Source organism: Mustela erminea, chromosome 13 (genome assembly GCF_009829155.1).
Source record: "Mustela erminea isolate mMusErm1 chromosome 13, mMusErm1.Pri, whole genome shotgun sequence".
Taxonomy (NCBI): Eukaryota; Metazoa; Chordata; class Mammalia; order Carnivora; family Mustelidae; genus Mustela; species Mustela erminea.
The window spans coordinates 51,672,989-51,684,105 of NC_045626.1; the positions used below are offsets into that span (position 1 = coordinate 51,672,989).

Genomic DNA, 11,117 nt, shown 5'->3' on the forward strand with positions numbered 1-11,117 from the left:
ACCCATAGAAAACATCATACTCAATGGTAAAAAACTGAAAGCTTTTCTTCTAAGATCAGAAACAAAGCCAGAAGGCCCACTTTCACCACTTCAAGCCACAGGAATTAGGCAAGAAAGAAATAAAAGGCACCCAAATTGGAAATGAAGAAGTAAAAGCAAGATGATATGATCTTACATATCGAAAACACTACAGATTCCACCCACCAAAAAAATTACTCGGATAATCAAATTCAGCAGAGTAGTGGGATATAAAGGCAACATGCAAAAACTAGTTGCATTTCTATATAATAAACAATGAACAATATGGAAAAGAAATTAAGAAAGCAATCCATTTATAATAGCATCAAAAACAATAAGATACTGGGGTTCCTGACTGGTTTAGTTGGTAGAGGATGTGAATCTTGATCTCAGGGTCATGGCTTTGAGCCCCACACTGGGCTAAACTTAAGATTACTTAAAAAAAAAAAGCTGGAAGTTTGTCCTTTCCAGGGGCACCTGGCTGGCTCAATCAGTAGAGTATGTTACTCTTAATCTCAGGTTTGTGAGTTCCAGGCCCCCTGAGTATAGAGATTAAATAAAAATTTTTTTAAATGTCTAAAAAACAATAATTTCTGAGGTTTAAAAAAAAAAAAGAAAGAAAGAAGGAAGGAATAGGGGCTCCTGGATGGCTCAGTCAGTTTAGCATCTGCCTTCAATCCAGGTCATGACCCCAAGGTCCTGAGATTGAGGCTCATGTGGGGCTCCCTGCTCAGCAAGGAGTCTGCTTCTCCCTCTGTCCCTCCTGTTGCTTATGATTTCTCTCTCTCAAATAAGTCAATAAAATCTTTAAATAAATAAATAAAATACTAGCGGTGAGGTGACAAGAGCAGGAGGTATGGTTGGTTGCTACAAGGTTTCCATCATCTCCTTTAGCATGACCCACCAGCTTGACAGCAAATCTCTGAGTAACCAAGAAAACTTAAAATTGTTTGAGAAATGGAACAATCCCAATGACCATGAGCACAATTATAAAGTTGTGGTGATAGTACGTGGAGTGAATGATCCTGTTACAGGCATGGTTATGATTTTGACTGACCTCAAAGAGTATATGGAGGCAATTAAGAAGCCTCTTGATCATAAGAATCTGAATCCAGATGTGTCATACTTTGCAGATGTTGTAAGCACTACAGAAAAATGTAGCTGTGCATATCTGGGAAAATCTCCAGAATTTCTTCCTCTGGAAGTTTTTTATAAAGTAAAAGTATACGAGACTGACAATAATATTATTGTCTATAAAGGAGAATAGATTTTAGGGGTTAATACTATAGAAAGATTCATTTCTTTCCCTATTTGAAAAAGGTCTTTATCCCTTATTATACTATTATATTATTAAGAAGTCATTACATAACTGTCATACCTCTACATTGTTTTCTGGAATGCCTGATTTATTGAAATCATTGTGTGTAAGATCTGTTGTGAATTCAAACTTATTTTAAAATGAAACCTGTAAAACAAACAAAGGATTAAATACTTTGAAATTAACCAAGGATACAAAAGACTTTTACTATAAAACATTGCGGAGGGGCACCTGGGTGGCTCAGTGGGTTAAAGCCTCTGCCTTCGGCTCAGGTCATGATCCCAGGGTTCTGGGATCGAGCCCCGCATTGGGCTCTCTGCTCAGCAGGGAGCCTGCTTCCTTCTCTCTCTCTGCCTGCCTCTTTGCCTACTTGTGATCTCTGTCTGTCAAATAAATAAATTTTTAAAAAATTGCTGAAAGATATTAAAGAAGACATAAGTAAATGGAAATGCATCCTATGTTCATGGATAAAAAGACTTAATATTGTTAAGATGTCAGTACTACCCAAAGCAACCTACAGATTTAGTATGATTCCTATCAAAATCCCAATGATGTTTTTGGCAAGAATAGAAAAATCCACCATAGAAATAACATGGAATCTCAGGTAAAATAATCTTGAAAAAGAACAATGCTGGAGGACTCATACTTCCTGATTTAAAAACTTACCACAAAGCTATAGTAACTAATACAGTATGGTCCTGGCAAAAGACAGATGTTTGGACCAATGGAATAGACCAGAATCCAGAAATAAATCCTGCCATGTAGTCAAATGATTCTTCACAAGGGTGTCATGGTCACTCAACAGGGAAAGGACAGTCTTTCCAACAAAATGTGCTAGGAAAAGTGGATATCCATACGCAAAAGAACAAAGTTGGATCCTACCTAACACCATACACAAAAATTAATTCAAAATGAACCAAAGACCTAAGTAACTAAAGACCTAAAACTATAAAACTCTTAGAAGAAAACACAGGGCAAAAGCTTCACAATACTAGACTTAGCATAAATTCTTGGATGACACCAAAGATATGGGCAAGAAAAGAAAAAATAGTCAAGTTGGGGGGTGCCCGGGTGGCTCAGTGGCTTAAAGCCTCTGCCTTCGGCTCAGGTCATGATCCCAGGGTCCTGGGATGGAGCCCCATGTCGGGCTCTCTGCTCAGTGGGGAGCCTGCTTCCTCCTCTCTCTCTCTGCCTGCCTCTCTGCCTACTTGTAATCTCTGCCTGTCAAATAAATAAATAAAATCTTTAAAAAAAAAAATAGTCAAGTTGGGCTTTGCAAAATGTTTTAAATTTTATGCCTCATAGATTAAAAAGGATTAAGAGTACACTTATCTTCATGAGCACTGAGTAATATATGGAATTGTTGGATCATTATATTATATACCTGAAACTAAATAACATTGTATGTTAATTATACCTGAATTAAAATTTTTATAAAAAGAATTTCTAGGTGTGAGACTCCAGTGATTTTAATGTGCCCACAGGCCTATTGTTCCCAAATTAGGTATGCATCAGAATCAAGTGAGAAGGTACAATAGAATACAGAGGCCCAAATTTATTTAACCAAGCATAGGACTTTGGTCTTTGCATTTTAAAGTAGTTCCCCAGAGAATTTCTGCTATCTAACAAAGTTCTTTTTTTTTTTTAACATTTTTTTTTAAGATTTTATTTATTTATTTGTAAGAGAGAGAGAGAGTGAGAGCGAGCACAGACAGACAGAGTGGAAGGCAGAGTCAGAGGGAGAAGCAGGCTCCCTGCGGAGCAAGGAACCCGATGTGGGACTCGATCCCAGGACGCTGGGATAATGACCTGAGCCGAAGGCAGCTGCTTAACCAACTGAGCCACCCAGGCGTCCCTCTAACAAAGTTCTTGAGAACCACTCCATAGACCATGCACACAAACAAAAAACATCAAAAGGCAACAGAGTAAATCTATTAACAGAGTAAATAGGAAACTATTTGCAAATGATATATTTGATAAGGATTAATATCTAGAATAAATATAAAATCTTAAATCTCAACAGCAATAAAACAACCCAACTCCAAAATGGGCAAAAAACTTGAATGAACATTTCTTCAAGGAAGATATATAAATGTTATGTAAAGTACAAGAAAAGATGCTCAACATCGCTAGTCATTGGAGAAATGCAAATCAAAACCACAATGAGATACCATCTCACACACATTCAGATGGCCACCATCATCAATCAATCAATCAATCAATAGAAAACAACAAGTCCAGAGAGGATGTGGAGAAATTGGAACAACTGTACACTATTAGTGGTAATGTAAAATGGTGCAGCCACTGTGGAAAACAGTATGAGAGTTCTTCAACATTTTTAAAATAGAATTACCATATGATCCAGCAATTCCATTTGTGGTTATATAACCAAAAGAACTAAAGAAGATTTTTCAATGATGTATCTGTATACTCATGCTCACAGCAGCATTATTCACAATAGCTAAAATGTGAACATAACCGCTGTATCCACTGATGGATGAATGGATAAGCAAAATGTGATACCTACATACAATGGAATATCATTCAGACTTTTTAAAAAAAGGAAACTCTGACATACGGTATAGCATGAATGAACTTGATGGTATTATGTTAAGTGAAATAAGCCAATCACAAAAAAAATAAAACCCACATATGATTCTACTTACGTAAAGCACTTAGATTAGTCAAAATTATAGACAGAGGAAGCAGAATGGTGGTTGCCAGGGGCTATAGTGGGGGAGGAAAGGGGAGCCGTTGTTTAATGGGAACAGAGTTTCAGTTTTTATAAGATGAAAAGAGTTCTGGAGATGGATGATATTGATGGTTGTACAATATGAATGTACTTAATACTACCAAACTGTACACTTAAAAAAAATTAAGATGATAAATTCTATGTTATGTCTATTTTATCACAATTTTAACAGTAAGAAAAAACCTCCAGTAGGAACATCTACAAAAGATGAAAAAGATACATTACCTGAACTTTTTGATAAATTAAGAAGAGATGTAAACTTCCGGTGGAGGTGAAGGGGAGGGCATGCCTGGGTGGCTCAGTCATTAAGCCTCTGCCTTCCGTTCAGGTCATGATCTCATCGGCATTGAGTTCCCTGCTTGGCAGTGGAAGCCTGCTCACAACCCCTGCTTGTGTTTCCTGTCTTGCTGTGTCTCTCTCTGTCAAATAAATAAATTAAATCTTTAAAAATAATAATAATAAACATCCAAGGGATAAATTAAGGATAAAAGATAAGCACAGAGAAAACAAAGCAAATGCAACACAAGACAATTATTAATTCCAGCAAAAGACATTTTAAAATCTATGCAAGTAAAGAAAATAATCACTGTACAATACATAACTAAGCTAGGCCCACCTCTGACATTTGGGAAAGGGGCAGGGGAATGATAAATGAAGGCCCATATATCATATAACTGTACATTTTTTAAATGTAAATTGAGTTTAAAAAAAGTATTAAATAAAATACATCCTATCCTCCTACCTTAAGTAAATCACCTAGAAGGCCAGGATTGAATTTAAACCCTGATACTTCTCAGAGTTCCACACCAGAGCTTAGCAGTAGATGGAGAGCTAGCTACTGACCTCAAACCAAGAGCCTACCCCTTTCTATTCCAACTTCAAGATCCAACCCACACACTGAAGAAATTTGTGGGCATGTTTAAAGACCAACACATGTATCCAAGCTTGGATCATACCCTCACACTTTCCCCTTAGATGCATACACAGGTGGCACCATCCACTTTCAGTGGGACACATGAGGATGGGTCCTGCACAGACTATAGAAGCAGCTTCAGGGTCACTTAGGCATGGAATTCAGGGACCCAAATTGAGATCTGGAAAGAGAGTTTCTTTGATTCTCTGAATTCCACTCCTAGGGAGAAAGGCTAGAGCAAAAACTTCTAAAGTCTGGCTCACAAGACATGGACCCCTTTGCAAGTGTCTAAGAGTAGTAATGGGCTCACCTGAACACAGCGTTTATAAAATCATGTTAACACAAATGAATATTAATATAAAAATCTTAGTATATGGATTTTTTCAGAAGGATGAGGGGGATGGGAAACATGCAGTACCGTGCTTGGTAACAAGTGGAAAATGATTAAAGAAAGATAAAGTCTAATCTTTTATGGTAGTAAGTCAATAGATGATGTCTAACTGTAAAAAACATAAAAGTTGCCATACAATTGTGTTATTTTGAGATATGAAGGAAAATGAAAAAGAAATATCTAAAAATCACTGAGCTCTAGGAAACAAAAAAGGAGGGAGAACAGAGTTGTAGGGAGTATTATCCTTCATTAAAAGCATTGTGGACAACAGCCAAACTAAGGAAAGAACCTAGATGTCCATCAACAGATGAATGGATAAAGAAGATGTGAGAGATATATATATATATATATAATATGGAATACTATGCAGCCATCAAAAGAAATGAAATCTTGCCATTTGCAGCAACATGAATGAAACTGGAGGGTATTATGCCGAGCAAAATAAGTCAATCAGAGAAAGACAATTATCATATGATCTTTCTGATATGAAGAATTTGAGAGGCAGGGCGGGAGATTGTGGCGGGTAGACAAGGAAAAAATGAAATAAGATAGGATTAGGAGGGAAACAAACCATAAGAGACTTTTAATCTCACAAAACAAACTGAGGGCTTCTCGGCGGTGGGGAGGGTAGGGATAGGGTGGCTGGGTGATGGACATTGGGGAGGGTATGTGCTATGGTGAGTGCTGTGAAATGTGTAAGCCTGATGATTCACAGACTTGTACCCCTGGGGCAAATAACACATTATATGTTAATAAAATAACTTAAAAAAATTGTGGAGCTACTTGACAACTTCACACATATTAACTTTGATACTAAAAAAAAGGATATAATGCAAAGAAAAATTTTTCAAATGTATTTCTCAACTTAATATGAGCTCTGCAAAGTTTTTCATAACCCAGTCCTTTAAGAATAACAAAAATGTAAGAAGCAGAGGATTAGGGAGAATATTAACATTTAATATGTAAAATGAACACTAGTGATAGGAAAGTTTTCAGATTAACATTCTTTTAGGTTTCTGAGGGTACTACATATTTAAATTAATTCATTTATTGAATTAATTGAGGTATTTCTTGAATATCTATATGACAGGTATTGGGCTAGGAGCTGGTGACAGAGAAGTGAAACAAAATTCTTAAAAGGCATGTTTTCTGCCCTTACAGAGCTTAAATATTCAGTCCAGGTGAAACTGTGGAATCAAATATTCATTCACTGAATATAAAATATCAACTGTGAAACTTGCTATGAAGCAAAGTTCTTGGTGCTATGAGTGCACAGAACAGGTAAACCTGATTCAATGAAAAGAATGGGAAAGATTTCCCCAGAAATAATACATGAGCAAAGATCTCATAAATGACTGAGTAATAACTAACCCTTTATAAGAGTCACACACACACACCCCAGGAAGTGCCCGCCTTAATATCATCCTCAGTGCGAGGCACAGAGCAGCCCTAAGAAAAGGACTCAGTAAGGAAGCATTAATGGAGTTCAAACCTCGCAGCTGAGGCCCTAGGTCAATTACAAGCCCTGTAGCTAAAGATCTGCTTTAGTATGGTTGCTAAAGTCTTGGAGAAGGTACAGGGAGAGAGAAGAGGACACAGCAAATCTCATTTTGTAAAAACCAACAGGCTACAACATGGAAAATGAATTGATGGGGGAAAAGAATAGATGCAAGGAGACCATGTGGCAGGTCAATCAAAGATAAAAACAGATTAAGTATATGCAAAGAAATGAGTACCTTAAGTAAGTAATTATTACACTGCAGGCTATTTTTTCTTACACCTGATTAAAACACTTTCACAGCTGGAACTTTCAAGTCACCTTAAAATACACCATCTTTGAAAGGCATTTAACTCCTAAGCCCATTAAGAGATTCTCTTTTTACTTTATAACAATATTTATTACCCAGTTGGTGGTAAACCATCTAAATTCAATCATCAGAAATAGGTAATAACAACTGGGGTGCCTGGGGACTCAGTCCGTTAAGGATCCAACTCTTAATTTCAGCTCAGGTAATGATCTCAGGGTCGTGAGATCGAGCCCCACATCAGGCCCCATGCTCAGCAGAGTCCGCTTGAAGATTCTCTCCCTCTGTCCCCCACTCACACATGCTCTTCCATGATCTCTCTCTCTCTCTTTCTCTCTCCCAAAAAGAAACAGGTAATAATAATTAGTGATCAAAAGAAACATCTAAGTTGCTTTGGAGAGGCCAGATTGACCTGTAGTCTACTCCAGTCTTCTCTTTTCTTATATTGGGAGTTGTGTACTGCTCTATAGGGTTTTGTTAGCTTGCTTGTTTCCATTTCAAGTCTTAAGGAAGAACTTTCTGGTAAATTTCTTAGAGGTATATGATGCCGTGCAATTGAGCTACTTTGGCAGTGTGTTAATTTTGGTTTTTTATACATCACATCTGTAAGAACCACTCCTTTATGTTTGTAACAAAACCAGCAGGATAATATCAATATCTACTTTATTTTCTAAGAATCAATCATTTTATGGGAAAAGAAAAGATATTTCACCATTTTGGTGCTTTTTTTGACATCTCTTAAAAACAGACTCAATATTCCAGCCTGTGAACTTACAACAATGTCATACTTCCTTTTAACTTAAGTTGCAAGTTCAAACACAGATATGATTTACAGAGTTATCTGCTCTACTCTGAAGCAGCCTAAATGTCCAAGATGTTCTGGATTCTTTTTTTATAAGAGAAATAAATAAAACAAGCACACAATAAATTAACATTTCTGACAAAAAATGTTATTTTTCTCACTAAATTTTCCATTACTTTCTCTCTATTCTTTCAATCTACAAATTCATTGCATCCTTTCTCACACCACATTCAGCTTCAGACTTAAATTCTGTAATTTACTTCTAAGTCTCCGATAGTCGTAACTGTATGCTTCGCTTATTTTTCATTATTATCCCTAAAATATCCATCTACTCTTCCTACCCTGGAGGTTAGTGATGATGTTAGGATCTTTTATACTCTAGTATCTCAGTAAGAAGACTCCCTATTCCTTCCTAATTAACATGCTGCCTTTTGTCCTGTGCCTTCACCTATCCAATTTAAAGCAAAGTACTCTACCTCAACATGTGCATGAAAATACCAAACCTTATCATTTCAACTGACCTTGAATTCTATTCCAATATTACCTGTCAGCAATAGGAACTAAGCATTAGAAAATAAACATTTCTCATAACTTAACAGTAGATCTGCTATATATTCTCACAAGGCAAAGAAAAAAATTCCATAAAGCATAGAGAACCATTTGCAAGTTGTTAAAATCATAACATAATTTTAAGGAGAATCACACTGTTAATGAAAAATGTTGTTCATGTCTTCTACAAAATCATTTAATATAGTCTCTAAGTTTGGTACCTCAGTTTCCAAATTATGTTCCCGAAACTGAAACTACTCTCAGTATCTGTTCACATGCCATAAACAGTATAAGCAGTGATTTACTCTCTACTACAATGTTGACCAGTATAGACAATCTTGGTGAAATAAACTATAAAAAATTTTCAAAACTTTAAAACTATCTGCCCAAATAATCACTTAAATTTTGACCCATGCATAATAAAGGCATTTAACCCAGTTATTCTCCTTATTTACTTCTGCTTCTCAAAACCCATCTTTTTCTCAAAGCCTTCTCGTGACTAATAATTCTCTAGTCACTTTATCAGAACAGTAAAACATAGCACCTAATGGTTCTTTAATTTTGTTGCCATTGGTTGTTTGTTTGTTTCCCTTAATTTAGATACAGGCTTCCTGAAGTTTTGGTACATGCCTTTAAATTCTTTTCTAATATTCCAGTTATCACCCAAGAAGAGAGATCCCCTGCACTAGCTACACTTGCCTTCATTACAGAATTACTCAGACCCTACTGGCTCTATTCTGGATAGACCTAAGGATAGGTTAAAGAGCTCTGCCTCTGTTAGAAATCTTTCAGTTGCAAGTGGGGGGAGGGGATCTAAAATTGACTTAAACAAAAATGTATGTACTATTTAAATGAAAAGCCCACATTGAGGAGTAACTTCAGGTGTGGTTTTATTCAAGACTCGGGTGTTATCACCAATATCTTCTGAGTTGACTCCATTCTCAGACTCCCTACAGTGGTTCCTGCAACTTCAGACTCCCATAATCATCACATGTTGGCCACAGCTAGGAGGAGAGTCCAACAGAAGTGCAAACAAAAGTTTGGAATGAGTCTTGGTTGAAATTGGCCAGGTTGTTGGTGCTGATGGGCTTGGCTTGGGTAAGAACTCCAGCTATAGTGTCCAGGGGTAGAGACAGCTCCAACCCAAAGTTTGTGGGCCAGAAGGGAGACAGAGTGGTCTCCAGGCAAAATTGTGCTGGGAGTGGGAACATGGACAAGGGAGGACAAAAACCAATCCACAGCCACTTGTAGTCCTGTATTCACTTTTGACTTTTAGGGAATTTAATATTATTTTTCCTAGAGATGAATATGGTCAGAACAGTAATCCTCTTATAGGATCATTATGTTGCATAATGGGAAACACATTCTACAGAACTACCAGATAAAATACTTACTTGTGGGATGCCTGGGTGGCTCAGTGGGTTAAGCCGCTGCCTTCAGCTCGGGTCACAATCTCAGGGTCCTGGGATAGAGTCCTGCATCGGGCTCTCAGCTCAGCAGGGAGCCTGCTTCCCTCTCCCTCTCTCTCTACCTGCCTCTCTCCCTACTTGTGATCTCTGTCTGTCAAATAAATAAATAAAATCTTTAAAAAAAAAAAATACTTACTTGTTCTTCCAGAAACAATTTCCAATTTGTATAACATTAAAATGGCAGATTTACTAATAGTGTATCTAAGTGTTTTTAAGTGTGCTCTACTCAAGCTTTCAAAATAACAAAATCATGAGTTTTTTATTACCTGTTTTGAGGAAGTTCTAATTTTTTTGTATTAGTTTTTTCTAATTAATAGGAGTTCTAAAATAGTTCCTGGAGTTGACAGTTCTCACCTCATGATTTTAGTTATTTTGAACCTTTTAAACATGGCACTAAAAGCTCCCTGTGGCAAGGGGGAACATATAAAATGTCTGTTGTTAATGTATCCCGTTCCTATCAAGAGCGCCATTCCTTTTAGCACTTTTAAGCCAGGTAACTGTGTTCTCCAGTGTCACTGTCTTTTTCTCTTTTATAAACACTTGAGAAACACGTCAAATGTCATTCTCCCATTTCCTCTCCCTCTTCCTTCCCTTCAAATATTTTGGTAAAAAACAAAATTTTCCAGAAATACATTTGGATTTATTTATCCATTAGAAATGTATCTTTGCATACTGTGGAATATTTTTAAGCAACACCAAGGGTTCCTTTACTTTAGTGTTTTTTGGGTTTTGGCCTCTTGTCAATTTCTTCCCACACTTACTCTTTTCCATAAAGTTGACTTTTTTTTCCTATTCAAACTTCTGTCAGATTTTTGCTTGTCTTCTCCTCTTCCCCTTAAGGCATGTTAGTAGCTTCTTAAAGATGCCTTCTATAAACAACTCTTCCAAGAACTAGGATACTGCTTAAACCTAAAACCACCATTTTAAAATTATTTTTGTGTTTTATGTACATATCAAAAATACAGACTGAAAAAAGTAGAATCATAAAATATTCTTAAGCTTATTAATATTCCATATTTTTATATACAAACACTGTGAGGCCCAATATAGTAATTTAAAGCACTGGATATTTTTATCTATTGATTTTAATTAAGTTTACT

At 36.5% G+C, this 11,117-nt stretch overlaps 1 pseudogene; it reads left to right on the top strand.

Annotated features, from left to right (window-relative positions):
* The first annotated feature begins 874 nt into the window (after positions 1–874).
* Positions 875–1,285, top strand: LOC116571494 (annotated as a pseudogene).
* The last annotated feature ends 9,832 nt before the right edge of the window (positions 1,286–11,117 follow it).